The 14,187-nt window shown below is 41.6% G+C and overlaps 1 protein-coding gene across 2 annotated transcripts in view; it reads right to left on the bottom strand.

The window, feature by feature from the left end:
• Window positions 1-14,187, bottom strand: part of LOC135913959 (uncharacterized) — a 614,840-nt gene that overhangs the window by 151,109 nt on the left and 449,544 nt on the right. The window contains exons 6-7 of one of the 2 annotated variants that reach the window (XR_011514596.1): window positions 12,893-12,990; window positions 10,038-10,252 (exon numbers count right to left, since the gene is read on the bottom strand). The gene's annotated coding sequence lies outside the window, so the exon portion shown is untranslated. Of the gene's footprint in view, window positions 1-10,037; window positions 10,253-12,892; window positions 12,991-14,187 lie in introns of those variants that run through there. The other variant, XR_011514597.1, reaches the window with a different exon arrangement.

Consider the following 14,187-nt stretch of genomic DNA (forward strand, 5'->3'; position numbering starts at 1 on the left):
GAACATGTTCTTCGAAAGGAACATATTTATGTTAAAAGCGGCATTCGTTACTTCCCGTTAGCATGGTGTGATAAGTTTTGCCTTATTGGGCTGGTAAGTCATTATTGGCGATAAAGAATGTCAGTAGCAGGAAACGCTCTAACCCTATGTCTTTATTTTCTAACGTAACAAAAACCGCGACATTGGTGTGGTGCTAAACTGACCAACACTACGTGCATGATTATGAGACGACATGCGAGTGCATAGGTAACGCAGGTGCCGCTTCTTATTTTTGATCTTCCCTGCGTAGCATGCAACGTTGAAAACAGTGTCATAATTGATTTTTACAGGAACGCGCATTGCAATCTCACTCTTCGCATGCTGCTAAAAGTACCGCAATCTGTATAATAAAATTAAATTATGGGGTTTTATGTGCCAAAACCACTTTCTGATTATGAGGCATGCCATAGTGGAGGACTCTGGAAATTTCGACCATCTGGGGTTCTTTAACGTGTACCTAAATCTAAGTACACGGGTGTATTCGCATTTCGCCCCCATCGAAATGCGGCCGCCGTGGCTGGGATTCGATCCTGTGACCTCGTGCTCAGCAGCCCAACACAATAGTCACTGAGCAACCACGGCGGGTGCAATAAAGTTCAAACGTCATCTGATAATCTCGTTGGAAGCAAACTCTGAAGTGCCAATAACAACATTTTCTTTTTTTTTTTTGGTGCAGTTAATTTTAGCGCTACATTGTATAACTTGCTCAAAGTAAACAAATGAATAAATTAGGGAGATTAATATTCCAAAACATCACAGGAGATACTGTAACGAGGGGCTCCACAATAATTTTATTTACCTGCGGTTCTCTACCGGGCACTCAAAGCACGGTGCTCGAGCGCCTTTTGCATCACGCGCAGACAAATTTTCAAGGTGAACTTGCCTGTACGAAGAGCGAAATCAAATTTAATGAAACTGAGAGAAAAGTTATTTACTGCTGAATTGCATTGGTTGGCGTAAGCCTAACGAAAATGAATCAACAGAACCTTGAAATGAATGTGAAGCACGAAATTATATTTAATAATAAAGCATTAGAAAAAAATAAAGTGCGGCAACCATACGCTTGGCGTTGCCAAGGCTTGGCCAGCTTGTGCAGTATGCGCCTTGCTTCGTAAAAAAATTAGTTTGTGAGAGCTCATAAAAGCTATGTGATTCTGTTATCTTGGTTGCTCGATTTTAGAAGACGTTGATGTATCACAAAAAAGAAAATGTGTTAAATAAATCAAACAATAATACTGCGAGTCAGCTAGAAAATAAGACTTATAAGGACAGTCAACAACATAGTTAATAACACGAAATGACGACTCTGGCCTAACCAGGCACGAATGTACTGGATAAAGGCACAACGTCGCACATAGTAAGACGGCCCTCTTTAGGCAGATGCACGCGGGACCCCAAGCGAACCGGTAGTTTGCCAAGAGCGCCGATCGTTTCGTTGCTGCGGAAACGTGTTGATTCCGCTCCGGCGTGTACAACTGAATTATCGACGTGTCCAGAATTTGTAAGTTTTTATGAATTCAAATGTTGTTGTTGTTGTCGTTTGCACAAGGGCTGCTCCGTCGAGCATGTAAATAAAGTCGTGCGACAGCGATAAAAAGAAAAAGACAAACGAAAAGTTGTCATTGTGGCACAGTTGGCACTGTAAGCATATGTGGGCGCTTCTGTTTCCTGGGGTAAATTATTCGCGCGTTTTATGCCATCGCTGCGTGGACATTTCATAAATATTCAGGGCTACTGATACGCTTAGTTTGTAAGTTTGTGTCTGTCCGCACTTCGATCTGTGCAAGCAGTGCATTATTCGAAAAAAACTTGTTGCTGTCGCCTCCCTTCAGAAGAGTAGGCAGGCGTTGTGCCCCTTCCGGTGGCAGTTGCCAGCCTGCTCCTTGCTTTCCCTTTCCTGTTACCTGTGTATATGTGTTCAAAACAAATAAATAATAATAATAATAATAATAATAATAATAATAATAATAATAATAATAATAATAATAATAATAATAATAATAATAATAATAATAATACTCATGCTCATGCCAATTCCGAGCAATATAACACCGCTGTTTTCAATACAGTGTCAAGAATAGCAAGCGGTGGAGTTATTTTTTGCTGTTTTCTTGTTTCCTTTTTTACGAGCAAAATACCGTATAACAAGCTGGAGAGAAGTAGCCGTGTACCGTCGAGCGAAGTGTCAAAGCTCAGCGGTTTAGGGCAGCACGGGTAATTAATTCATTGGGCGAATAGGACATATCGGTCACGTAAAGGATGCCATGTGTAAGCGCAAGACAGCCTTCGAAGAAGATATGACGGTAAAGGCAAGTTCGACCCCATGTAGCGAGCTCCTATGGAGATTTAACCCAACTCCCGCGTATTCTGGTGAACATATAGCCATGCTATATTTCTGCACACTGGCGAATTATTGTTAAGGCGTTTTCAATCAGAAGGAGTAAGGAACCTCTTTACCCTCACACAATTATCGTTTCAGGAGAAAAACGTACAAAATATGCGCTTATGAAGATTCAGATGATGATGTCTAAACATTTACAAAAGAATGGAAATAACATGAACGCAGTCCCAGTCAATTATTTTGAAAACATTGTTTAAGTACCGTTCTCTAACGTGCCGCCACCGACTCTGATGTTTGCAGCCACGCATCAAGGAACTGACTACGCATGATAAGAGTTAAAAAAAAAAAGTAAGCGTGACATTCCCGCACTTCATGGCGCTTAAACATGGTCGCAAAGGGGAAGGAGTGAGAGAGAGATGACATTAAAGCAAGGTCTGAGAGAGGTTGGCCTGAGGCATAGCTTACTGTGGCCTGCTGTTCTGCATGGGGGAAGCATGGACGTTGAAGAATAATTAGTAACGATAGTGAAATGAAGAAAGCGTGGTAGATATAAGTCTACCACGCTGGGGCATTTATAAAACCATGTGTCAAGGTTTAATAGCTTGCGAAAAGGCCAGAACCGCAATATCAACTAAGAAGTGGCATGCGTAATACCATGTTATGTGCTTTATTTTCCTATTTTACTCACTCATTCGAAGCCGCACCACGATTTGAACAAATCTGGAGAATGTGTCACATGCAGACAAATATATCGCACATATTTCTGCGTCCTTACATATATATTCAAAATCTGAATGAGCAGATATTCTGGATCTACGGCTATGTGACCAAAAAGCTAATTGTTTTTCGTGTGCAGAACCGTTCGAAGCAACGAAGAAAAGAGAGCCACGTGGCTAATGTGCTTCGGTCTACCGTAGAGCTGGAAAGCGCGAACCATCATCACATGGTGGTGGAATCGTTTTATGACATTCGAGGTAGAAATCGCACTACTACAAACCGTTAAATGGTTTTGTACACGCTTTGGTGCGTCGAAAGTTGCGTGATGCGAAACGGTCGAATCAATGAACGCGTGTTCAAAATCAGTCAGGCGTGTGTACGAACAGCCACGCATGGTTTTCACGTACGAAACCATTTAGGAATGGTTGGCCCGTGACTTTATAGGCCGCGTATTTGTTTCATGTTGCATGGCAATTGCCAGAAACTTCGCTTGCGGCTCGCTTAAGTGCCTACTTTGTTGGGTGTGTAATTTTCGTTTAGTAAGGACGAAATGTAAGTGGAGTGTCCCTTTTTTTGCACTTTTGTTAGTCTTGGTGCAATATCGAAACAAGGAAAGTTAGTCACGTTCTTGTGACTAATGAAAGATGAAAAAAAAAAGGAAATGTTTCATGCGCCGTGGGCTAATTCCCGAAAACACTAAGCTCGTGTACGTGCTACGTTCACGGTTTGACAGGCTAATGGTTCTTTCTTGTTTGTCGTTTTCCCCATGAGTGCAAGTGCGTTAACTTCTTACACAACACTAACCACAGTAAAGCGCTGCAAGATCTGACTTCTGAGTGGCGCAGACGTCAAAGAGCATACAATGCTGCCTTATTTTGTGTGCTTCTGTCAAAACATTTCGAGGGAGATCGAGTGACAAAAACTGTAGATTTGACACTGACATGTGCGTTAAGGTAACTCGAAAGACTATTTAAAATGTTCCTTATAATACCGCAAAGATTCATTTGTACTGATACCAGCTCATTTACGAAATTGAACACCTGGCCAGATATTTATTATCAGGGAACGTTTTACCATAAACATCAATTTAGTTCAACAACACAAAAGGTTAGCAAAAAGTTACTGGCGCTGGAAATGTCTGGCCGAAAACCTTTTGTTTTTCTCTTCGTTGTTCTACTTAAACAAATATGCTTCTTCACCGCGCCAGTACATAATTGTTCACGTTTTTCCGTGAACTTGATGGGCTCTTGTGAGCCCTCACCAACATCTGAACCAAGACCCACCAGCAATTTTTCTGTCCACTGCTTCTTCGTGCTTGTGTTTATTCGCTGGTGCCTTCCACCCGCCAATATTTAACCGACTCGCCCAACAAATTACGCTACTGAACTTCTGAGATATATACTTCCCAGCCAGGTAAGCAGGTAATCGGGAACACATCAGGTAGACATCTTTTATGTAAGGTCAAACACGAATCTATCTTGAATTTTCACCGAAATGACCGCGTTCTAGAGCTCCTACTAAGTCCTCCAGTTGCGATGCCGGTCAGCGTTAGGCCATCGTTGAAGTCGTCTGGCATTCTTGTATAAATTGTTGATGCCAACATTTCTAATTTTTCAGTTGAATGCGCCGCATAGATCAATGAGCTCGTATTTTCCTCCTACTGCATCTTCCAATTCATAGATTATTCTTCGTCAATTCACAAGTGCACCTTTACCAAGGCTTATAACTGCTTCATGGGCACTTCAAAAATGAATGAATTGAGTTGATTCGAATTGAAATATAACGCGTGTTCAAATTCTATATGTACCCTCAAAGAGGTAAGTACGCCAGAGTTCAAATAATGTCCTTGCTATATTATCCCGTCTAATTTTCCAACATTGCGCATGCATTTATATTTGATACCACCGTATTATATCCGAACATGTACGGTACGTTCGTAAGTGCGGAACTGCGAATAAACGACACGACACAAAGTATAGGAAGTTATAATTTAGACATGGCACAGGAGCAGCACGCAGGAGCCTTCGCAACTCCAAGGTTCTGCTTCGCATCCCCTCGGTTTTCTGCAATGAGCTACGTGCTCCCCAAATAACCTTGTGAAACTGAAAGGAAGCGCTCGGTGGGGAAGTCCCAAGCACTTATCTTGTTTCATCAGAAAGGAATGGCGTTAAAGAGGCACTAAAGGAGAAGAACGCTTGTGATACGGAATAACAATAGACAAACGAAGTCAGCCTCTTATTTTTTCGTCAAGCGGCCTAATTTCATCAGCGCGAAGAAAGAACTTTGCTCCGAAATGAAATCAAGCTTTCCTACGCAGATCTGCCAAAAAAGGGGCTGATAGGTAATTCGCAACGAATGCCCGAGAATCCCTTACATATGCAAATCAGCTGCAGCTGCTGTCACCTCAGAAGAAAGGAAATGCAAAAAAAAAGAAAGAAAAAAGCCAGGAAGCCCTTTGAGAACAGGCTTCGAATTTCGCTCGAGGTTGGATCTTTTCTTTCGGATAACAGTAAAATAAGTTAGCTTTTATTGAGTACTTACCACGTGCACGAGTCTCGTCAGTAGAGTGAAAATTTTCAGCGGTACTGGGTTATTTGCTACGGGGAATATCTTTATTTGTTTAGTTTTGTGTTTGCGTACAAGTTCATTGCATATCTGGGAAAGAAAGTGCACCGGTTGTAGTCAGAAAGTGGATTCTAGGCACATTAACACAGTGAATGCCGCCAATAAAATGGTTCTTTTCAGCGATGATGGAAGCAGTGGATGTGACGAAGTGTGGTATGAAAACGACAAATGAAACCTTGAGTCACGGACAATTAGGGACTGAGCTGAATCTCAGTACACATCTCTGGTTCAAAGCTCGCTTTTGCCAACTTGTATTTTCTTGGTAATATCCTCTGTTTTGGCTCTTTTTACAAGCTGTTAAAGGTGAGGTTTCAGTCAGAAACGTATATTAAGTAAGCGATGTATTGTAGAATGCTTTTCTGGACATTTGTGCAACCGATTGTCCACTGAAGTTCTACAGACAGACAATAGTCCACTGTTTTTCTTTTACAGTAACTTAACTTAATGTTATCGCTAAAATGACTCAGTGATTAGGTAAATACTGTGAAGCCACTATAGCAGAGAGCTCCGCGGTGGCGCGGTGCATGACGATACAACAGCAAATTAACCAGCACCAGCTATATCGCTGAAAAAAAAATGCAATAAAGCTACGTTTCTTTTGAGCACTTTTGACAACTCAAGGGGATATAATGCGCCTTTGCAGCGACATCCCCGTTCGAGTGAAGCACTTGACCGGGATTTGAATAATAAAATAATCCAAATAACTCGTCACATTTTCCCTCACTTCTGCCTTTCTTCACTTTATCCCAGAGTATACCTTGAAGTTGCACGAAAAAGTCGAGGTCAGGGAGCGAAAACAAACACTAGAGGTCGAGCGATGTACTTCCAACTGAAATATTTATTAAAGGAACAACCAGCCTTATAATGTGTCAAAAACACCAGCAAGAATAATACGGTTGAAGACATGCGTACCAGGCCTGTACGCATATCTGTTTACATAAAAAAAAATATCTAAAGTTTTGTTAGATTGAGTGACATTGCGCTGACACATTTATCTTCTACATTATATATTCAAAAAACTTCTAGAATTTTCCTTTATTTCTTGCTTTTTGCATGCTTTAGACATCTAGCGTCACTGAACATAGGAGTACATGCTCATTTCTTCCAACGAGCAGCCAAATGGCTACCATACCTGTAAACGTGGATGTACTCCAATGTTCAGTGACACTAGGTTTCTGAAGGACATTCGTTTATGAAGCACTTTCTTCCTAAACCACAAGCGTACAATTTGTTTCCCAGTGATTAGTAAAACGTGGTCTCTGCTCTTCACAACGTTTCACGAGCAACGGTCTGGAAGTGAGTTCTGCTGCAATACGAATATTAGACATCCCTAAACTGTTGTCAACTTTTGGCAGGACTACTGACGTGCGTTTCAGTGAAGATATCGTTCGTGTTCCAGAGTATCACGAACAAGTAGCACCAAGCATTACAGCGATCACATTCCAATGGGTAGAAATAATGCTCGATCATCATCATGTTTATAGGGAACTGTCGGAAATGTTTTGGGAAACTTTCCGAGGCGATTTGAAGGCTGATTTAACGAGGTAGAATTTTCTTTACCAAAACCAACTACAGAATAACATGCGATTAATAACACCTCGGGCTTTTCAGTCCTTCCTCGGCAGGGTTCATATTTTTGGCGCCGTTTTCTTTGCATAGCCTGCCGAGTGTGAAGCCGAATAAGTATATTTCGAAATTACTGGTTTACGATTGTAAAACGTGCTTTGCCACAAGAAAGCTCTTGTGAAGGCAAAGCCAAATACATATTTTAGAGAAAGAACAACAAAACGACGCTTAACATGCAGTTTAGATTATTCACAATGAGACTCGGTGGGTGTACCTTCCCATTGGTGAATTTTATTAGTCTGTTAAATGCCCCTTCGAAGCAACACATATCACGGTAAGTAGTTTCGTATTGACAGATCCAATCATTTGAATCTATAATTTTTGTTCATCGAGTTTATGGGTCCTACGGTCTTGCTTCTCAAGCTATAAAACAGGCTAATTCACATGATTAGTGCGGCAGTTGCTGAGTTGATTCGAAATCCACAGTGTGCCCAGCGGAGGAAAAGGAATGACAAAGACGGAAACATAAAACGAGGGCTCGTCCTTTATTTTCTTCCGTTTCTTAGTGCTTCCCTACACTGGTCCCTGTGTTGAGTGCAATAGAGTGCAAAATTTTGTTCTGAACATTTCTTTTTCGCGTATATAGTGCACCTGTGTTAATAAAAACACGTGGCCAATTTTTTTCCCCTCTGTGAATGGAAATGTGAACGTAAAATGCAAATGAAATGACAAATAAACGACCCACTAAAGAGAAGCGCTAGACAAGGTCGGACGGGTAAAGTGCTCTTTAAAAATTTCGTGGCAAACAGTTCGTCACATGAATAGAAAATAAAAGACTAACAATTTTTTTTTTATTCCGTGCCGCAACCTTAAGCCCCGGTACGGGACTGTGACGTCATTGATTTCAATATATGTTTTCGCATTTGGGACCATCATGGCGGCAGTAAATATTCTTAAAACCTGCTCGAGGGCAGTCTCTGACTTCCTTATGATACAATGTAGTCCGTCGCTACCTACAAAAAATTATTCAGCCTTGAGAAGGCGCCGTAAAAATTAATGACGTCACTTCGAGCTCCTGCGGGAAGTTCAGGGCGGTGTCGCTACCTGTCTTTCGTGCTTGCGTTTTTTTTTCTTCTGGAATGTCAAGCCTACTATCACGCTGAAGGGGATCTTTTTTATCGTATTCGAAAAGGGAAATTTACTATTACAGCTCGAATTATTTTTCTGATTAGTGTCTATATGAAAAAAAAGTAAGGATGGTGACAGGAGTTGTCTGACTACGGCTGTAAATGACCGCTTTAGCCCACAGGAAGCCCACCAGTGCAAGCAATGACGCAAGGGTATCACGCAAGCCCAGTTTTCCGTGAAGCACTGAAAATGTGAACTTACCAGGAAGCTTTCATTGACTGCGCTCCAAGAAACGAGAGTCTGAGACTCTAAGAAAGATTTTGTATGCTCAGCTCGTAACTACGTTTGAAGCACATGGAAGCCGGACTAGTATTGTGACATTACAGGAAGCAATAAATCCCGTGCGAGCAGCGTGCCATTTCTTTGTGGTGGTGTAACCGCAAAAAAACAATAACAACATTTGCGCTAAAGAGTGCGTCATAAAAAGAAAACACGCAAGTAACATTCGTAAGGAAAACACGTTCTTTCTCGGGCAACTAGAAAAAGAGTACATCATTAATCTCGCTCTGAGCTATGATGCACCCAAAGACCGTTCGTATCATGTGTTTTGTTTCAACGTAGAAAGGATGGCTGTCACGAAAAAAACGATGCGCATGCGCAATAAAGCCGGACACAAATGATTTCTGTATAAGAACAAGATTCGAAACACGCAGGAGCTGCTTTATTTTTTCACGCTCGCAGGGAGATAATTGAGCTCTTGCGGTATTATGTAGTGCGTTTCTTTAACGCAAAGTTTGGAAGAAAAAGGGAAAAGTGGGCAGTTGTTTTTTTTTACAATTTCCCACTTTTTCATACCTATATATCTCACTCCAGACCTAAGGCAGCAAACTGTGCGTAGAAAGAGAAAGAGAGAGAGAGAAAGAGAAAACAAGGGTAGGAAAGGCAGGGAGGTACGTGCTATAAAAAGAATCTCAGTTGTTCATCAGGGGAAAAAAAAAATCTGGTCGGATCCTGGTTACCCTATGAATCGAAGGATATGCAATGCTTCAACGCTGGTCACTGTAGCTATCATATAATAGCATTTTTTTCTGATATCTTCAGTATATTTTTCTACGCTGCTGTGGTGCTACAAACAATGAAAGTGCCCTTGCCCTCTATGCACGTATGTACTGCACGGTGGTGTTTCTGTCCACGTATAGGAAGCTACATGTGTAAGCACACAGATGCATTTACAATCCCCCGGTGAATTCAATATCCCGCCACTTGGAAGACACGTCACCTTCCCAGACATATCGTTTCAAACCACAGGCTCACCCGGACATAAGAATGGATGTCCCACGATGCCGAAGGAAGCTGAAATTCAACTTTGCGAACTTGTTTACCTTTTTTCCGCTGCGCAGTCTGCTGTACACCCCGCATCAGGCTACGAGTATTTCTCTCGTTTTATAACACTGGGATAAATAAATATTGAATAAATTTGCAGAACTAAAAAAAAATTTAGCAATTGCACGAACAACTTAAGAAACTTTGTATGGTGACCTTTGGAAACTGCCATGTCGAAATTACTGAGCAACCTGCATTTCAGGACATAAAAGGACAAAACATGTATCATTATGGTCATGCCAAAAAGCAAACTTAGAAAGCGCTCAGTCAGAAAGTAGAGATAGATGTTCCTTAGATTCACTCGACCTAGAAAGCTTCCCTTTGGAACCGCTGTGAATCGGCAGATCACATGGTGGCCTGTCCCCCTGATGCCGACACTTCCGACATAAATCTAACGGCAATTGGTGCTCCTACCATGGTCTTGGATACGCTGCAATTCGTTCTCAAAATCATCTGAAAAAAAAGGACAGTATCATCCAAGTGCGCATTCACAAATATCTTACAGGAAGAAGATACTATAGAAACCGGTCACATCGTGGCTTCCTGATATGCATCTTTGTGTTTACATTTCGATTCCCCAATAATGTTACGTGGAGACGCAGCAATTAGCTTAACAAATATGCGTAAGGCACGTCCTCACACCGAATCGCAGATGCGATGTGCACGTCAATGCAGCTCATGAAATTGAGAAATGTTACACGGAGGTTCACGCTGAACAAATGCTGTTGAAATTTCTTTAATTTGTAAAGCTCAAGGGCTGGCTGGCAGTAGGTTTAACCCTTAGTATAACAGTGAACTGCCAGCGTTTTCTAATTCATAACTCTGCGTTTGCTTAACTGATTAAATATACACACAATGCTTCGTAATGGTAACGCATATAACCGGCTTCACACCAGCTGCCATGAAAGGAAAGCCGTATTATATTTGACAGGCTGGCAACAAAGTCGCCAGAGTACCACACATTCGAAGCCTTTCATTCATTGCTCAGGAAGGACATCTACAATGTTCATGGCACTGCTTCTTTATCAGCAACGAAAAAAAATAGACTTCAGTTCGTCAGTACCACGCACTGACGTTTTAGTTGGTGTTGCTGCAAAATGCGAGAAAATATAATATATGCTGATGCAAATAGGTAAGGCAGCTTCAAACAAAATATTATGATGTTAACTCGCATCTTCATCAGCAACTGCTGGTTCGATGAAAGCTCTGCAACCAGAGAGCATACCTCTTCACCTCCTATTAATAGAAATTTTTCGCGGCAGCTATAGATCGCCCCTGCCCCCTTCGAACTATCCTTGAATACGTTTTCCTTATATTAATTCTGCTTGCCTTAGCTGGTAGCGGTCGTCGCCGGCTTTCCAGTGGTTTCACGGAGTTTCGGCAACTTCCTTACGTTGCTTGCATTTGAAGGGGGCGACGCTAAAATGCACAAATTTGCTAATGTTGCAAGTAATTAGGCACTCCGTTTAGGTGCAGCGTCGTGCTTCCTGGTCTGCGGCAAAAAAACTACACGAATGCCAGGTTGTCTCGCTAAAGTTTGTGTTCGAGGTCATACATTGGAAGTTTGGAGCCAACTGACTTTTAGTCGTATGGGTCGTACCTTCACATTCAAGAGAGAGAGGGAGGAAAGAAGGGGGGAGGGAGGGTGGGAGGGATAGATAGATAGATAGATAGATAGATAGATAGATAGATAGATAGATAGATAGATAGATAGATAGATAGATAGATAGATAGATAGATAGATAGATAGATAGATAGATAGATAGATAGATAGATAGATAGATAGATAGATAGATAGATAGATTACCCTTCAAACACTACAGGAAATTATTCCTTGGTGTAGATTCGAACTGCATGAGCGCCGATAGTTTATTCAGTTTTGGCTTGAGTAGTCATGTAATAGGTAGGTAAGAATACATTCAGTTTAACTGGACTGGTTGGAAGCAGTAGGACTTACGATAAACCATTTCACTTGTATGAAAAAATTGTGTAGCCTCGCGCCTGAACACAGCAGTTAACATAATAACCACAGTTTCTTTCTTCTGCTTTCCATTTCTTTCTGTTTCTCTCTTTTTTTCACTATTCTCCTGTGCTAAACAAAACCAAAGGAAACAACGTTTCTGTTTGGTTTTTAAACGGTGTTCTTCAAAGAGCATTGCTTGTTTGTTCTCCTTCAGAAAGATATTGCTTAACTTGGAGCAGATTTAAGTACGGCAGACTTAAGATTTAAATTTAAGATTTAAGTACGTCAGGATCATGTTGCAGAGGTTCGTGTTCAAAATCGATCACGGTTAATAACCTGAGTTTTTGAATGCTGACTGACTGTAGTTCGTACATACTTTCGTTTTTATTCAATGAAATGGGGCAAAGCTTTCTCAGAAGACATTGAAATCCCTTGAGGTTTCCCTGATATGGCCATGAATTATCGTGAACCTCAGGCATTGCACTGCTGAAAGCTGACGCTGCCCGGAACCAACTGTTCACTCCCGGTAGCGGTGGTCGCATTGCTATGGGGGGAGGAATGCAAAAACGCCCGCGTTCTGTGCATTGGGTGCGCAGTTAAGAACTTGGGGTAGTAAAACAATAATCCAAAATCTCACTACGCCATGGCTCATAATCAGATCATCCTCCTGGCATGCAAAGCTTTAGAATTTGTAAAATTTTTGCAGAAGAACGTACCGAAGTACAACAATCACACGTGCATTTCGGGATTTTTGTTCCCCGCCAAATAATGTTACTGATTGCTTAGCCCTACAATATTTGTTGACCTATGATGTGGTCTCTTATATTACGGTTGTTCATCGAGTTGCGCCGATCAGTATGAAATGAAAAATGGGATGACATGCACTAAAATACTTAAGGCCTCGCGGATAATATCAAAGCAACAACATAGCAAAGTAAAACTGAGAAAAATAATGACGAAGGGGTTTCGTATGGTGGCTGTTACGCAAGTGGCACTAGAACTTGCCGAAATTCTGTTTCTTCTTTTTAAGCCACGTGTGTATAGGGGGACCCCATCGTTCCTGCTCTAAATGGCTTCCGCTTTAGCAAGACGAGCGGGTACAGGCGCTTCGGCAGTGTCGAAAGGCTTACCAGGAGTTTCTGCTGGGCGCTGCGTCACGGAAAGCGGATTAAACTGGAGATCCTGAGGGTGCGCCTTGTGTCCCTCTCGGTGTGCCCGCTTGAGCCCCCTGCACGCACAGCATGCCCCCACAAAACACTTTAAAAAATTAACCAGTGTTCTTGGCCCCGAGAGGTCAAGGATTTGCTTATAAAACGTCATCAGATATGGCCGTGTGCCTGCCTACATTACCGGCAGGAAAAAAGAATATTGCAAAGGAGTTTGATTAGACCATATGATTAGGTGCAGGAGTGTGTTTACAATGGTTCTTGCTTTCTCCATTAATAATTAATTAAATATGTTAGCCAAAAGGATGATAGAACGTAGTATAAATGACACGTTAATCTGCAACACTCGCTCCGATTGCAAGCATAACAAATAAAAGAAAGTACAAGCAACATTCCTTATTAAGCAAGGCAACTTTGGCACCCGAGTATCCGCAAAGGCAAAATCATCATAAAACATCAGTACAATACGACCCACTGTGGATAACATCATTACAAGAGTTGCACGTCAAATTATTGAGTACTATTTGTTTCCAATCACGTTTCCGCATCGCACATGCAAACTCCGACATAAGCATCAGGAAGATTCATTTTGCCACATTATGTGACTACACAGGGCACTTGCGTGACTGTATGATGGAACTTGTCCTATTAAGCATTGCTTGAGGTATGTAATAGGCCAGTATTGATATTTGGAACTGTTCTAAATAATAAATCACTCGGTCGTGGTTGCACAGTAGCTATGGTGTTGGGCTGCTGAGCACGAGGTCGCAGAATCGATTACCGGTCACGGCGGCCGCATTTCGATGAGGGTGACATGCGAAAACACCCATGCACTTTATATATACATATATATATATATATATATATATATATATATATATATATATATATATATATAAACGAGAAGAAAGGGGGTTAACCGAGGGACCCGAAATTTATTAGTCATATAATGAGAAGCCAACAAACACTGACACCAAGTACAACATAGGGGAAATTGCATGTGCTTAATAAATGAAATAAAGTAATGATAAATTAATGGAAATTAAAGTGGATGAAAAAACAACTTGCCGCAGGTGGGAACCGAACCCACAACCTTCGCATGTCGCGTGCGATGCTCTACCAATTGAGCTACCGCGGCGGCGTTTCCCCATCCACTTTCTTGGGTATTTATGTGTACTAGTAAAACCCTGGGAGTGTTAGCCAGCGCCCCCACTCACAGACCTTGGCGGCGGACGTGGTACGTCTTTTTTGCCGCAGGC

This window comes from Dermacentor albipictus, chromosome 5 (genome assembly GCF_038994185.2).
Source record: "Dermacentor albipictus isolate Rhodes 1998 colony chromosome 5, USDA_Dalb.pri_finalv2, whole genome shotgun sequence".
NCBI classification, from domain to species: domain Eukaryota; kingdom Metazoa; phylum Arthropoda; class Arachnida; order Ixodida; family Ixodidae; genus Dermacentor; species Dermacentor albipictus.